General features: G+C 40.5%; 1 long non-coding RNA gene across 1 annotated transcript; it reads left to right on the forward strand.

Moving 5' to 3' along the window:
• Positions 1 to 5597: 5597 nt before the first annotated feature.
• On the forward strand, positions 5598 to 9076 carry LOC123384711. Its single transcript, XR_006596167.1, has 3 exons — positions 5598 to 5755; positions 6082 to 6243; positions 7895 to 9076. It is a non-coding gene; the product is annotated as an uncharacterized LOC123384711 (long non-coding RNA).
• Positions 9077 to 9507: the final 431 nt, after the last annotated feature.

Consider the following 9507-nt stretch of genomic DNA (forward strand, 5'->3'; position numbering starts at 1 on the left):
AATTTTTATTTTCTCTTTCATTGCTCCCTTTTGATGATTAGATGTCATACCTAGAAGTGGAGTCTGGAAGCTAACTACCCTCTGTGCAGTGCCGAAATAATCCAGGAGAATCATCTCACAGGCTGGCTGCACCATCAGTTATCTTTTTTACTGAAGGGAGAGAAGTGTGCATTGTGGTGTAGAAGAAAAGGTGACCCTAGAAACAAGAGAATTTTTCATCCTTTCACTCAATAGATTTTTAGTGAGGTGCTATTTTGTGCTAGGCACCAAGCCTGGCACTGGGTGTCTATTGGTGAAAAAGCCAAATGTGATTCTAGTCCTCTAGGACACTAGTGTGTGTGTGTGTGTGTGTGTGTGTGTGTGTGTGTGTGTGTGTCTGTGGAGATGGATATTAAATAAGCAATTACTTGCAAATAATATATATTTACAGCTCATGGCAAATGCTGGGAAAGAAAGGAACAGGGGACTTTGAGAGAGAGAGAGGGAAAGGAATAGGAAGATGGGGATGTGTCCTTTAGCCTGGGCACTCAGGAACTTTCTGAGGAAGTGATATTTGCAGAGAAACCTGAGGTTGGGAAGGGACAACTCAGCGATAGAAAGCAGAACTTTCCCAACAGAAGGAATATTGTGTGGAAGGTCCACAATTGAAAAGAAGGCCCTTGAGCTTGAATAAGTCAGGGACCGGGGGCACAGACCTTAAGGAGGCCAGGACGGTCAAGTTCCCACAGTCTCCTATAGTCTTGACTACAACTGGAACTCAATGGGCAATCGTGGTCAGGTTGCTCAAAATTTCTGGACTTGTGGTACTTTGTAAAAGGAATTGATTAAACTTGGTGTTCTCTAATACCCCAAATCAAAAGCAAAAGAATGATTAATTGATTCCATCGTCATATAAAGAGTAAAATGCTAAAGGGAGGGTCTGTTTAGATTATTGAAAAAGCCTCAGGTTTTAGCAAATATTTGTTGAGGACTTAATTTATGCGGTGTTCCAGGAGGAGCATGAACAGTGAAATGCATCAGCATCTGCTCTCTGGGAGAGGCTGTTACTTCTGTTGTGCTCTTGTGGCTCCGTAGGCTGCTCGGTAGGAAGAGTCCCCAAATACCACCACCCACAGACCACTTTTAAGGGATCACTGAGAAGCTCAGCGCAGCTTCTGAATGTCACAAACCTACCCTAAGACCTCAAGATGTTGCTTCTGACTTCTTAAGCTTCCTGCCCACAGGCTAGATACGATCACCTTGGTTATGCCACACTTGTGAGAGTATGGGGGAGGGTTTGGCCGGACGTCCGTGGACACTCTGGGGCTCAGCTTCCCTTCCCAAATCTTGTTTTCAGAGTGGAGAAGGTGAAGAGCTGGGAGGACCCGGTCAGTGTGGACTTGACACACTCTGTAAATTTCCTGCAGTGTCTGCTGTGGGCAGAGGATTTAAAATAACTAGATACAGCAGAGGATGATTTCTGGAGAAAACCATGTGATTCTCTCCAACACCTAAACACATCCCAGAAAAAGAGAATCTGGATGGTGGGTGGAGAGACTGCTAACTGAAATGCCTAGAGAGTGTGTGTTCCTTGACATAAAGAGGGAGAATTTAGCTTGAGATTATTCAGACAGGAATGTCAGGATCTAAAGTTAATCTTTGACATTCCAATTTGTCTTGCCCCATTTTCATGCCCGTCATCATGTGGCAGGAGGGAACAACGTCCAGCTGCCTCTGTGGCTAACTTCTGCTTGAAGCAACCTTTGAAATGGAGCCTTTGTTCTTGTTGTTCATTGTTAAATGATTGCCACGTATGGGGAAATTAAGAATAGCATTTCTGTAGCGGTCCTCACTTGTGCTCTTGCCAAGCTAAAGAAAGCTCTCGTTAAATGGATACGAGGTGACTTAGGCGAGGTACAGCCCTCTGCGGCTAATGTCTAAAGTCTTAGTTGCCATTTGGCTTTCTTTGTCTTTACAGTTTTATTTGCTGAAATGTTAACTTTCTTAGTATAATTTCTTAATTGCAAATAAATATGCTTCTGGGGAGGAAAACAGTATTGTGAATAAAATTAAAAGTAAATATATTAGATGTATGAGAGCAAATGAATGTTAATGAAGGCAATTTCTTTAATATTATATGTATAGAATCTCTCTGTGTATATATTTATATTATTATTTAATATATATTTATATAATATTAATATATATTGTCCATATGTAACATGGAGGTTGGTTTATTTTTAATAAGAGCTAGGACTAAAAAAATTACAAAGACCTCATGTTGCTATTTTAAAGTTGCAACTAGATGTTAGATTTTGATGTCTCAAAGTTTGATCATCCTGCTTGATAACTATTAATCTAATTTATTTTTTGATGACATTTTCCTAGATTTTAAAAACTAGTTGTCACAACCTGGATGAACTTATCCACAATAAGTGCAGAACCAGCGAAGAAGGAAGAAAAGCCAGGATGAGGCAAGTTTGTGCTTCAGCAAACAGAGCTTCACCTCGGGTCCCCAAGAAAGTTGTCAGAAGATCCACACGACCACATCTTATGGGACTCAGGGAAGCTGGGTCTTGAGTTAGGCATACCAGTAAGAGTCTTTAAAATGGATTGATACACGACGACATGTATAGAGTAAGATCTGGTAAATCATAGTCTGGGTATTAATTGCTCATTCTTTCCCTTTTTCCAAGTATTTCTGAGATGGGACTGCTTCCCAAGAAATACAGTTGCATTTAACCCCGAGGACAATCTGATCTTTTTATATACTTTCGTGATAGTTCTATTGATTGTTTCCTCATCTTAGAGGTAGATGGAAATGTGGGAAACATGTTAAAATTTGCAGCTGGCTTTTTCTTTAGTCCATCATAGAGTCATGTGCCCTAGTGGGAGGAGGATGGGGCATTGACCTTCCCCAGTAGATACTGCAAACATTTGTTCATTATCATCCAGTTACAGAGAACACTGAGAACATAGCTGTACTTCGGAAGAAAAAAGTCTTTTCTTTCCCTGAGGAACAGGGAGGGTTCTAATATTTCTGCTGCTCATAATTTGGGCCAGGTGTGATCAGAACCTTCCTGATCATCCATCAAATTTCAAAGTTAGAGATGAAAGGATAATAAGGGCAGGGATATAAGATATATCCTGGGTTGGGGCCTGGGAGGAAGGGACTATGGAAGGAGACTTTTAATAATCAAGGTCCTGGAAAGTAGTCTGAAGGCAGTGCTGCGTACCGGTGCATATCCGGTGGACCAAGAGGGTTTGCTGTGGGCATTCAAGGCCAGATCCACCTTCAGGACTTTATCCATCTAAGCCTGTGAATGGCATCTTTTACTGTCTGCATCTAAACCAACGGGGCAGCCCCTCAGGAAAGAGAGGGACCATCAAGGGCTATTCAGACAGTCTGCAGTAAGAGCAAGGGGAACCCTGAAACTCAGTGGGGTGCTGGGGAGAGCCATCTGCACAGAGGTTGAGCTGAGCATGCCTCAACAGGAGCAGTGGGGTTTGGATGCCTCTGATAAGGCTTCTTGCTCTCCCCTGAATAGCTTCAAATCAGCTTTCCACAAACCCTCTTCTTGCTACACACACAGGTAGTGTGCTGATCAGACTCAATAATACGCCAGGTAAAGCTTACAAAGTGGAGCCCTTTTACTGTGTGAAAATAGCAAAGCGTTCTGGTCTGTGTGTTGTGCCTTCAGGAGTAGAAGAGAGGACAACCCAGAAACGACAGAGAACCATTTGTCTTTTTTATTCAACAGATTTTATATTAAGTCCTGTTTTTCTCTAGGCATGGAGGCTGGCATTGGATATCCATTTGTCCGAAAACCAAATTTGATTCCAGTCCTCTTGGAGACTCCAGGTGTGTGTGTGTGTGTGTGTGTGTGTGTGTGTGTGTGTGTTTTGGGACATGGTCATTAAACAAACACACACACACAATATTTACAGTTTGTGATGAATCCTGAGTAGGAAAGGAACAAAATGCTTTGAGAGAAAAGACAATGGGGGCAAAAGAGAGAGTGGTCTAACCTTCCACTGGGCAGTCAGGATCTTTGCACTCACGAAGCATCTTTTCCTGTTAGAATGTTCACATTGTGCTTCTTGGCTCTATTATAATTTTATGCACTGCTGTTCGTTAGTTAAAAATGACCTTTAATCCCAAGCATGGTTTGCACTCATTTCTAACAATCTAAAACCATTGCATTTTCATTGGTTACCAAAAACAATGATTACGTTTTACTCTTACCATCTGCTTAGTTATTGATCCTTGATGATGTGCCATTTGCTAAATTTCTATTAATTAAAAAAATAATGTTCTCCTGCCCACCTAGCATCACAAATGGTCTCATCAGCCTTATTCTTTTGATGAAACTTACTGTAAGCCCCATGGGCCTTTAATTCATTGGACAGATGGATCATTTTAAATTGTTCTAAGATCTAACATATAAAGACATGCAAATTACTAGGGTCTTTTTCACACACCATCACATTTAAACCTCACTTCTTTGCGTAGAAGACTTGCTACTCCCATCTTACAGAAGAGAAAACTAATGGTCGAAGAAGTTAAATATCAACTGAAAGTTAGACAAATATCTCTGGCAAATGTAAAAACCCAGCTCGCCCAGCCCTCGGGTCAGTGATGGCTTACCTTTTGGTTCCACTTTCTCTGCTTCCTGTGCAGGTTTATTTGAAAGAGCAGTTAACTTTCACACTTTGATTATTCTCTTTTTGGACTCATTGCCCTTTATCAGTTTAGCTGGTGATTCCAGATTATGAACTGCTCAATGGAGCCAGTTGCATTGGTAAGATACTTCATCTCTCTTTACCTCACTGTTTTCTTCTGTAAAATGGGCACTTGGTAGCACCTTCCTCATGTAAGTACTAAATGAGATAATTCATATAATATATATCATATGTGATATATATTTAAGATGTTTTCAAAAGTTCTGCATAATAAGTGTTCAGCAAAGGCTAGTTTAGTTTTTAATCTTGATCTCTCAATATTACAAAGCCAAACATGGCTTTGCAATGTCTAAATAGGATAAAAGATGCTGATATTCAAGAAAGAATGCTACACATTATGGGCTATCTTTTAGTCAGTATAGATCCCTCACCCCTTAAATGCCATCAAAACACCCAATTCTAAAAGCATATGAACTGGATAAGAAGAAGCTGAGTCATGGGATCTTGACATCTGAAAAAAACTCCAGATTCCACTTGCCAAAGTCTGTGTTGAAACTCTTCTTTGGAGGATTCCCTCAGTCCCTGATTTACCTTCAGAATGACTCTGAATAGTTCAGATAGAGACTGGATTTGGACTGCTGAACTGGCCCCATCATCAAATGCTGGTTTCAGTAAGTGCCCTGGCTCGGAAGTCATAGGCAGGGACACTACCTACCACCACCCAACCCCCGCTTTTCCAGAAAAAAAAGCGATAAGACAAAAATACCCCTTCTTTCTCCTCAACTTGTCTTCAGCTTCTGACCCTTTTATTATTTATTAAAACATCCCTCCAAGTGATGCCAGTGGATGCTTAAATTGTTACGTTTTAGAAATGCTAGCCAAAATGGTAAAGGCAAAGTTGGAACAATTGATTAAAAGGAGATGTTTGAATTAGCAGGTATTTATGACATTCCTACCCACTTTTGTCCTAGGAACTCAACGGACACTGCATGCATAGAGGAAAAAAGGAAGGTCTGTGAATTTGGTGACTTCTGACTCTGCATGTGGGCTTTGCCAATGATCAGACTTGCGATCTCAGGGCACTGCTGTAAAGGTGGGTATCTTCGCTTGTTACAGGGAAATCTACTACCTTGTATGTGGTTGTTAAATGTAATAAAAAGTGCCAATTACATAACTTGGCATATGAGAGGTGCTCAAAAGTGATACCTCTTATTATTATCTGGAAATACCAAGCATACATAACTATAATCTGAAAAATAAATGATGTAAATATTCAAAGATAAATCTTAAATATGTGAACAGAGTTGCTTGTTAACCTTTATAAGAAGGTTGCTCATGACCTCTTTGCTCCTAAATATAATGGATAAATTATTTTAGGCCTCTGTGTACTTGACATCTTGTTACCTCTTGTTGCTGTAGCCACTGTCTCCCTGGAAAATTCTCTTTTCTTGGTTTCCATGGCTCAAGACAGGCCAGAATTCTGACAAAATGCATTTGAAAACTGGCTCCAATCCTGTGCTGAGTTCTGGCTCTTCAATAGGACAGACTACTGTGATTATCTTCTACAGGAGGAGCTATGAGGTAAGGTAAGATGGAATTAGCAAATGCCCCCTCCCCTAGCCCACACCTTGTGATTTTGGGGGACTCTTTCGGTTTCCTGTATGATCAGTTGATATAATAATCACTCTTTAGTAGTGTACTTTTGTGTGTGTGTTGATTGTGCATACAATTGAGACATATATTTTTCCCATCTACCTCGTAATGACATGACTCTACAGATATAATGAACCTCCTTATTTCAAGGTTGGATTTTTGTACCGCATTCACCAGGTTGAGCCAGGGTTTAACGCTATTTGTATTGTGCAGGATTCTGCACTAGAATATTCCCTCATTTTGGATAGAGAAGGAGTACAAGATTAGCAGCATGGGCTCTCCAGCCAGATTGCTCAAATTCAAATGCTGACTCTAATCATTGCAACTGTGTGTCTTAATTTCCTCATCTGTAAAATGGGTGAAACAACAGTATTACCTCATAGGATTGCTGTGGGAATTAAACTTGTTAAATAATGTAATGTCTTAAAACTGTTCCCAGTACAGAACAAATACCTAACAAATGCTATGTGTTAATAATTGTCTTCCACATATGCTCCCTGGACAATCTCTTCCATTTATAGATGACCTTTATATTGATTGCTCCAACCCAGTCCTTCTCATTCCCACCTCACAGTTGGATATATTCATCTGGATGTAGCCCTGGAGATGTCTCAAACTCACCACATGCAAATCAAAAGACATTATTTCTTTCCCTGAAATGCCTTTACTTTGTGACTTCCCCAGTTCAAGTCATGGTACCATCATTCAAGCAGCATGCAAGCCAAAACCTGGGCATCATCATGACCCCTTCATCATCACATTTACTGGTCATCGTGTCTAGTCTTTTAAATATCTTTCCAGCATGCCTTTTTCTCATCCCCACTGCCTCTCGCTTAGTTCAGGCCATCATCATTTACAGTTTGAGCACTGCAAGACCCTTGCACATGATTTCCCTGCATGCAATGTTACCTGATTCTGATCCTTACTCTTCATAGGTGCCATAGTGAGGAATCTAAAGCCAGAATCTGAACATATAAATCCCTAGATTGAACCTTTCAAGGAGCTGCTAATGTCTCCGACTAAAGCCTAAACCCTTGGTTTTAAGATATTTACATAAATGGCCAAAGTTCACCTCTCCTGCCACAGAACTTGGCTCCCCATACCCCAGCAAAGGCAACAGCTCACAGTTCTCTGGATGCACTATTGCCAGTCTCAATCCCTAGTACTTTGCATATGTGGTCTCTTTCCGAGGGAACATTCCTGTCCTTTCTTCCTTTTCAAGTAGTTAATTCATCCTTGCTCATTAGGATTTGGATTTGATGTGAGTTCTGCGAACGCTTCCCTAACACTCAAGATCAAGTTAGGGGCTCTTCCTAAATCTTTCCACAGCACATGAATCAGCTCCGTGTGGCACTTGTACTATAGCATAGGGGATAAGCTTACTGGCTATGGAGCCAGACTGCCTGGTTCGAATCCTGGCCCTTTTGTGGCTTGAGGAGCTTGGATCACTTAAACTCTCTGTGCCTCCCAGAAATATTAACAGTACCTCCCTAGAGTTGGTTGAGAAATTGGCCACAAATTCTTCCTCTCCCTGTATGCAGTCTTTTGTAATTTGACTTTATAATTTCCTCCATCAAAGGTAAATTCTTTCTGCCCCCTTGAATCTGGGCTGGCCTCATAACTTGCTCAAGCCGACAAGACAGTAGCAAATGGGTACCAAGCAGAGGTTTGAGAAGTGCTGTACGGTGTCCCCTGTTTTCTGTTGCTACTCATAACAACTCTGCAACTATCACCAAATGAAGAAGTTTGGGCCAGTCTGCTGGATGATGAGGGAGACATGATCCTGGTGTCCCCACTACTCCAACTACATGACATGTGAGATAATCATATCACTGCCAGCTGACCACAGATGCCTGGGTATGCCCAGCCGAGCATGTGCTATATTGGCAGACCACAGAACTGTGGCTAACCAAATGATTGTTATGGTAAACTGCTAAGTTTTGGGCACAATTTTATATGGCAAAACTAACATATATGCTCTTATGGGGCTATGAGGATTGGATAAGTTAACGCTAATGTACAAAGCTCACAGTCAGTGCTATATAAGCATTCGCACTTCTTACTACAGCTGCTTACTTGCCTGTGTGGATTCACCCCTAGACTGCCAGCTCCTTGAATGCAGGAATTCTGTTTTTCCTTCATTACATCCTCTATATCACACAGTGCCTGGCTTGATACATGTTGAATGATGAATACACATTCCTGAGATCTAGTTTATAAGCACAGGTCCTGCTTATACATGAAGAAATCAAGGTTCATACATAATGAAATACGCGCATTCACTTGTGCATCTCCCCCAGCGTGACCACTCTATATTATTTTATTATGCCAAACTTTTATCTACAAAGAACACTAGATTTGATAATATCAAAATTAATTTACTACCGACACTTTCCCAGTATAATCCTGTTGCTATATACGCAGTCGTGCTGTCTCACTTATCCAAGTATTCCTTTTCCTAAGCGGAGGAAAAGATCTTTGAAATAATTTATGTATTTTGTTGTAGCAAACCTCGGTTACATATGAATGAATGAAAGAGAATATTTCAGTAGGTGTTCCAATCACTGTGGATAAAATTTACATACTTGCCAAAACTCAATAAGGGAAATAAAAATGACTTGTCATATCAGACTACTTTTTAATTCAATAATCTAGCCACCAGATGATCTTACGTCTTTACCCCCGCATCCTCTACCCATGCCCCAAATTCTCATTGACAGCTGAGTCTGCTTCTATGACCAAGGATGTACCTTTCATTGGATTTCCCCAAACTCTCCCCAAATCGGAAAGTGCATGTTCTGTGAGCACTCACCATCCCAACATAATTGGATTTTAATTCTTTGCTACCATTTGTTATCATCACCATCTGAAAGATTCTGGACTTCTGAAAATCCAGTGGCTGAGACTTTGAAGGTCTGTCTTTTTTCCTCCCTTTTGTCCATTTGTTGACAGGTTAACTAACTCCTGAACTTGAACATCAAATACTTCATCTACGTTGACAAGTATGTATGTGGCACTTTCACTATTCGGTTCTGACATATTGTCAACCTAGTTTTGAATTATCCAGGCTCAGCACTGTGACAATTTTTTTTTTACCTTAATGTGAAAAAAAAGCTTCCTGTTTTCCCTACAACCTTTCTAATTTATACAAAGAACTTTACTTTTATGAACACATTTTAAAACAAAATGAAT

The sequence above is a fragment of the Felis catus genome, chromosome B1 (assembly GCF_018350175.1).
Source record: "Felis catus isolate Fca126 chromosome B1, F.catus_Fca126_mat1.0, whole genome shotgun sequence".
In the NCBI taxonomy this organism is placed as follows: domain Eukaryota; kingdom Metazoa; phylum Chordata; class Mammalia; order Carnivora; family Felidae; genus Felis; species Felis catus.